The sequence below is a fragment of the Myotis lucifugus genome, unplaced genomic scaffold (assembly GCF_000147115.1).
Source record: "Myotis lucifugus unplaced genomic scaffold, Myoluc2.0 scaffold_45, whole genome shotgun sequence".
Taxonomy (NCBI): Eukaryota; Metazoa; Chordata; class Mammalia; order Chiroptera; family Vespertilionidae; genus Myotis; species Myotis lucifugus.
The window spans coordinates 3,325,035-3,332,791 of NW_005871093.1; the positions used below are offsets into that span (position 1 = coordinate 3,325,035).

General features: G+C 39.6%; 1 non-coding gene across 1 annotated transcript; it reads left to right on the plus strand.

Moving 5' to 3' along the window:
* The first annotated feature begins 2,100 nt into the window (after positions 1 to 2,100).
* LOC111825894 lies at positions 2,101 to 2,251 on the plus strand. Its single transcript, XR_002829131.1, has one exon.
* The last annotated feature ends 5,506 nt before the right edge of the window (positions 2,252 to 7,757 follow it).

Below are 7,757 nucleotides of genomic sequence, written 5' to 3' on the forward strand. Positions count from 1 at the left end.
CAGTTTAATGCTATCCCAGTACAATACTACATGCTGATATGCCTTAGTTATGGTTACTTTATTCCTAATTAGCTCATTAATTTAGGCTTTTATAATTCACATGCACTTGTGTTCCTTTCAAAAGTTTTTCCCCCTTTATTCAAAATAAATGAGGCATTTTGTGTTTGCATTGTATTTATTAAGCACATACCATGTGCATTTCACATTTGTTATGTATTGAGTGCCTAGCAAATTACCTGACAGATTTTTTAAATAGCTGTATTGAGATATAATTTACATAACATACACTTTGCCCGTTTAAAGTATATGATTCAATGGCTTTTCCTATAATCATAGAATTGTACAACCATCACCACAATCAATTTTAGAACATATTTATTACCCCAAAAAGAAATCCAATATCACTTATCTGTCACCCCCCATACTCCCTCCCCCATCCCCTATGAGCCCCAGGCAACCACTAATCCAGTTTCTGTCTCTAATGTCTTGCCTATTTCATATATATATATATATATATATATATATATATATATATATATCTAAGTGACCATCCAACCATCTGAATGGTAGCTATGATGCACACTGACCATCAGGGGGTAGACGCTCAACGCAGGAGCTGCCGAGCTGCGGTGGCTTGGCAGCTGCGGTTCTCAGGTGACACACCTGGAACCAGAGAGGAGGGAGCCCTATTCTGGGGTGCGTCACCTGAGAACTGCCCTTTCACAATCCAGGACCCCTTGGGGGATGTCGGAGAGGCGGTTTCAGACCGATCCCCGCGGGCCAGGCCAAGGGACCTCACCTGCCAGAGGGACCCCGCTCACTCCACAGACAACCTTTGAGCCCCGGTGCTGGCCCAGGTACGGCGGGCTGGGGAGGGACTGTGGGAGGTTGGCTCCGGGGGTTCCATCTCGCCCAGTCCTGCCCCACTGGCAACCTTCTAATTAATTTCCGTTCAATGTGCATGAATCTGTGCACCGGGGCACTAGTTTCATATATATGGAATCACACAATATGTGGTCTTTTGTGATTGGTTTCTTTCACTTAGTATAATGTTTTCAAGGTTCATCCATGTTGTAGCATGTGTCAATACTGTATTCCTTTCTATTGCCAAATAATATTTCATTATAGGGATATACCACATTTTATTTATCTATTTGTCAGATGATGGACATTTGGGTTGTTTTTACTTTTTTGGCCATTATGAGAAATGCTGCTATGAACATTCATGTACAAGTTTTTGTGTGGGAATATGTTCTCATTTTTTCTTGGGAACATACCTAGGAGTAGAATTGCTGGGTCTTATGATAACTCTATGTTTAACTTTTTGAGGAACTACCAGACTATTTTCCAAAGTAGCTGCATCATTTTACATTCCCACTAGTAGTGTTTGAGGGTCGCAATTTCTTCACATCCTCACCAATACTTTTTATTATATGTCTTTTTTATTAGAGCCGGTCTAGTAGATATTAGTGGTATCTGATTGTGGTTTTGATTTACATTTCCCTGATGGCTAATGATATTGGATATCTTTTCAAGTGCTTATTGGACATTTGTATGTCTTTGGAGAAATGTCTACTTAGATCCTTTATGCCTGGTACATTTTAAATATGCATTTAAATGTTCAAATAATTAGATTAATTATAAAATTCAATCACCATAGTAACCAGTTAAATAGATTTTATTAGCTCAGATTTTGTCGACAAGGATTAGAAAGTTAAATGATTTACTCAAGGCCACATCGAAGGTCATTTGCTTATTTAGGCCTTTGGATCCCATGTCTGTTCTATTGGGGCCAAATGCTTTGTGTGATGGCCCTACCATATATCGACAAAGAACACAGTGAGTAAGTGCCTCTGAGAATGGCTACTTTATGTGCTGCCAACAGAGTCCCACGAAAGCCTGTAAATCAGAATAAATACTTGTTCTTGACCTTGACTTAATCTATCTGTTCAGTACATTTCATTCTTATAGAGTTAATTTGTTACCTGTCTTTTATTTAGTTCGTTTTTCAAGGCACATTTTTGGTGATTACAAGCTGACTTATTTAGACACTTTCAGATCCAAAGAGAACAGTTGAGTCTTGTTTCTCTTCACTTTCAACATTTGTAGGAAGACCATTCCTGGAGATGTCAAAGGTCACTTAAAAAGATATTCATCAGATTTGCAGAAAAAGCAAACCCCGGAGGAAGCTGAGGCATGGCTGCTCGAGAGCCAGCCTGCCATGTGCAATGTTCCTCTGATAGTTAAAAAAAAAAGATATTCATTTAATGACCAACGAGGAGGAAAATTACCATTCGTATCAGTCCTTGTTTTAAAACGACATGCATTCTAAATTTGTAGTGTCCAGCCTTGTAAAGGAAAAGAGAGTACTCTTGAGAGGTTATCTCTGTAAAGCTAATTTCTTTGGCAAACCCCATCTAATACCCGCAAACACTGTGGATTTTTTTTCCAGCTCACCCCTCCACCTTCCTTCTTTATCCTGCTCAGTTTCGCTGTGAAGTATAGCTCTGAAGTTCCCCCAGAGCGATGGGTTTTTCCTTGAGTCGCCGAGTTTGCTGCAAGCAGTGCTCAGTTCAGTGAGCAGAGGCCTGATTGTTCGCCCCAGAAGTGTCACCACAACATTGTGGAGAGCATTGCACGTCTTCTGCCCCGCTGCCTGCCCACAGAAGCTTCACAGTACAGATGTGGAGCGGCCTTGGAAATCTGCCAACGTAAATGAACGGAAACGCTCATCATTTGCCCACATTGCACCACTGACCTGGGTGTTGAACGGAATCCAGGTCTGATTTTACTTCCTCTGGCCTTGCACTAAATATTAAATGACTGAGATAGAATTTTTGTTATGTGCGCCAATGTGCTTCCTTTTCACTATGGACTGCTATAAAACAATGTGATCTTTTCATAGACCCAACGTGCATTATTATACCTTTTTGTTTCTCCCAGATGTATTAAAATTGCTTTAGTCGAAATAAAACTCAGCTTCATTCTGGGCCAAGCAGCAAAAAAAGCAATTAAACATCAGCACACGCAGGACACTTAGAGCGGTGGCGTTCTGTGGGGAGATGTTAGTGTGGCAAATAGGCTGCCCCATGGGATGGTGTTAGATGACATTTTAGCTACTGATTCAGAGTCAGAATCCTCTAAGCCAGTGGTTCTCAACCTTCTGGCCCTTTAAATACAGTTCCTCATGTTGTGACCCAACCATAAAATTATTTTCGTTGCTACTTCATAACTGTAATGTTGCTACTGTTATGAATCGTAAGGTAAATATCTGATATGCAGGATGGTCTTAGGGTGAAAGGGTCGTTCGACTGCCAAAGGGGTGGTGACCCACAGGTTGAGAACCGCTGCAAGCCTTAGATTCACAAAACTGTCGAGTCTTAGAACTGGCTGGTACCACAGAGGCCACCTCATGTAGGCTCTCATCCAATGAGAAATTGTCTCCATTGTGACCCTCAGGGATGGCCACCTAGGACTCACTGAAATTCTTTTGGTGATGGGAGTTCCCTTCTTACAGGTAAGTCTATTTCAGTACTGGCAACTTCTGATCTTTAGAATGTCCTTCCTTATGCTGAGATTTTCAGAATATTTCCAGAATTTTTTTTCAAAGGTGGTCTTTTATTTCAACACTAACATTGTCAGGAAAGCAATTTATACAAAAGATCAATCATTAAATTTCCCATGTTAAAATGGTGAGTAGGTGGAGAAACTGCAAAACCCCCAAACCTAACTCCCAAACCGATCATAAACCAATCGCTCCACTACGTTAGATCTCTGGATGTTAAAGATGTTGAAAGCCCTCATTATTATGAGCATTTGTGTTATGGAAGTGTTGGGAGTTCTACATTCTCAGTCTAGGCAAAGTCTTAAATTAAAGTTTTTAAAAGTTAGGATAATTTATAGTGATAAAATGTATATTATAGACTAGAAATTTAATAGAAAGCATTATAGAAAAATTGGCCTAAAATGCCTAATTCTCTGCAATTTTGGCTAAGTCTTGCTTTGTTCTTTGACAATATTTTGGTTTATTTTGCTTATTGCAGAAAGTTGACTTTGATTTCAGATGACTTTATATGCAAATTAGGTAGATATATTGATAGATGATAGACTATATCTTTCTTTTGGTATATATATAGAGAGATATATCTCAAAAGATTCTAGGAAATAATTCAATACCCCTTCCTAAACAATTTAAAGTGATTCTTAATTTCTAACATGAGATTGCTTCTACCTCTCCCTTCTATAACATTAAAATTTCATTTAAAATATCTTTTCCAAAGTAGTTATTTTTTATGTTACTGAGTCTGTTTTCCCTTTAAATTTAAGAGTGTCATTAAAAGTTTTGGGTTTACTCTTAGGAGCAGAGCCTTGGGAATCACAAGCTCCCATGTATAAGGGGACTTTGAGATGGTTATGCCCAGGCATCCTGACTTGCTGTGCAGACATCCTGTCTAGTTTAACATTTGTCCTGGCAAGAATGCCCCAGTTTTTAGCCTGGCAGGGGGATGGCTCAGTGATTGATTTGATTCCCTGTCAGGGCATATGCCAGGTTGCAGGCTCAATCTCCAGTGGGGGTACATGCAGGAGGCAGCCAATCAATGATTCTCATCATTGATATTACTATCTCCCTTTTCCTTCCTCTCTGAAATCAATAGAAATATATTTTAAATAAAAGAATGTCCTGATTTTTACAGTGAATTATGCAGCCTCCCTTCTTAAAACTCATTTAGTCCAATAGTCTCATTTTACAGAGGCGAGAACTGAAGACTAGGGAGTGACTTTCACAAGATCTCCCACATCAGGTTGGTGATTGAGCAGGCCTGCAAACCACCACTCCTGCCTGCAATAACAACAGTTCTCCTGCCTTCTCGAGTGGGCATTTGATGTCAGGGGGACAGCTTGTGAGGCCCTACCAGCCAGATTGCATCAGTGAGTTATAAAAGCAGTCTGAGCGGCGATTACAGTGATGAAAGCCAACATTCCCCTCTGCCCTAGGTGCTCCTTACTCCTGTCATCCTAAACCAGTTCTGTTCACATGAAAGAAACTTTCTTTTACAAACTTTTAATTACTTCATGGCTCCCATTTGAATCACTTTCAAGTTTTTTTTTTTAACTCTCTCTTTACTCAGGTAACTCATTCTGGAAGGTGTGCCTAATTATCGTTCACTGTAAAAGTTAAAAAAGAAAACTGGTTTATGATATTAGGTTGGAGAGATGAACAACAGTGGCCAGATGCAAGGTCTGAATGACCGCAGCAAGGATAACTGAACCGATGGCCGGTTTAGGTTTTGAGACTGAGTATTAATGGCTCACTTGCTGTGGGGTCCCTGGTGTGAAGTGGAAACATCTTTGTGCCAGTGATAGGGCAGAAGGTCTCATTTAATTACACAAATTTCAGCTTTCAGAGCAAAAGCCCAAAAAGGAAATCACTTTTCTTTGCGGATCGTTTCTTCCTGTTCGCCCTGACTTGAATTAATAACCAGTTTGATCTTTGCTATAACATTTACACTTGCGCACACATATATGCGGCCCAGTAACTGCTGGCAACTCTTGCAACTAATGGGCAGAACAGGAAACTTCCTTCAACACATCCTTACTTTGTGTTTAGCCAGCAATTTGAGGCTGTTTCCCAAGGCGGCAGGGAGGATATGTTAGTGGAGTAAAAAAACGAGGAAGGACTGAGAGAGTGCTTTCCCTGTTCAGAGGAGCTATAATGAGGACCTAAAGTGCCCTACAATATCGCAAGCATTGCTTAGAGACTTAAGAGGAAAGAGTGTTGTGTGCATTTCACAGGCCTCTTTATTTTTCCACATCCATTCAAATACGAGATTTGTATATATTTAGGGGGCTCAGTTGTTTAAATGATCACCGAGGATTAAAAGAATTCTGGAACCTCCAAACCCCTGCTGGGCCACTAAGTTACTGGCTGTTGTGAGAGCAAATTTTTTCAGCTGCCCAATGCTTCCATTGCCAATGGAAATAAGCACAAAATTGGCTTCTTTTCTGGGATCTAATTAGGATTAAACTTCCCAACTGGTGGCAGAATAAATAATAAATTACATGTGCCTTTGTGCAGGCCATTTCCTCTGTCTGCAAAGCCTTTCATCCCCATCACTTCCCATGGGTCAAGACCAAGCCCTTGACACTCTGGCTTGATTTCCCCGGGGGAAGTTATCAGTCTCTCTCTTGAAATCCTACAGTACTTTGTCTCTACCACCTACTGTTTATAGCTGTATGGCCTCATTTCTCTAATTAAAAAGAAAACTCTTGGAGAAAAGATCTATGCTTTATGCATCATCATGTCCCTCAAAAAACCTAATGCTTTGCTTGGCGTATAGTAGGTGCCCAGTAAATATGTAGTGAATAAATGGATGATAAATAGAAAATGCTTAATATTAAGGGTGAGAGATGAGTTTTTTGTTTGTTTGTTTGTTTTTCCTTTTAAAATCTTAGTTCCTACATGAGCGAAAGGGGAATTCAAGGGAACTTTCCCTTCGGTGCCTTCAGAGGACTGAAATGCTGGTGGTTGTCATATGAAAACTACAAATAATTCAGTTACTTGAGTAGCTCCCCATTCACCCTGAAAACAACATGTCCACAGTTATTGGTTGTTTTCTCTTCTCTTGACTATAGTTAAACCTGTGTGTATATGTAAGATCTGGAAGATGCTCTTAGCCCCTCTCAAGTAGTTAGCAGAAAAAAAATGATATTACTGTAGATATTCTAATCTTTTCCGTGATGCTTTTACCCATTCCTTCCTATTTTAACATCTTGTCAGTCTTTTAGGTAAGACTAGCATTTTTATCCTAATTAGACAATTGCACCTCATGATGCACTAATTTGTTAACCTATGTTCACAAATCATTTAATTACGACTGGTGGCTTTGACGTGCTATTATTATTCAGTTATGGGAGTACACAATTCAACAGCTAACAGAAAGAAATTCATTATTTTATTGGCAATATTGTTGTTATTTTTACTGTTTAAAAATACTTTAATCAAAACTTCTTAAGAATTCTGACATTGTTCTTATGAGCACAGTAAATGAACAGAGTATTCTTTTCTTTAATGTGCACAATTATTTGGGGGGCGAATAATAGCTCCTGAGTTTCACATTGAATAGATTTCTTGAAGGAAAAATAAGGATAAACTTTTCTTTTTTTTTCTTCTTCGTGCCAATTCACAATCTCCCGTGATGATGTGATTTATAAAACGCAGCTCCTAATATTGATCTGTGAAGCACTTTGATGGCTGGAGATAAAGGAAGCAATCTCCTCCCTATTTGATGCTGCTGTATGCTGTCGTTCAAACTCTCTTGATCTTCTAGTAGCTTTAATTCCGTTTGGTAAGCATTCTAAGTCGCAGCCACAGCCCGGGAGCGGTAGGTTCTTTGGGGTTCTTTCTGTGGCTCCTTGATGACGAGGGAAACCTGGCTGCCAGGTGCAAACTCCCATCAGGTTTCACAACTGCTTCTGCTGATAGCTTGCATCCAGGACCAATAATGTCATTATGCATGTATGTGCAAACATCAAAATTACTCCGAGCAATTAAGTTTCTATCTTTCCTATACTCCCCCAGTAATAACGTATCCTAGGGAAGAGGTATGCCTCGTATATTAGTAAGAGATATCTATCTGAACCTTAATAATGTTATTGACCCATACTGTTGCCATTTATCACATAGCATATGCATGCTCAGGTTGTTATTTATCTTTTAGGGTCTTGTCATGTTCGTTGACTACACTGTGAATTTCTCC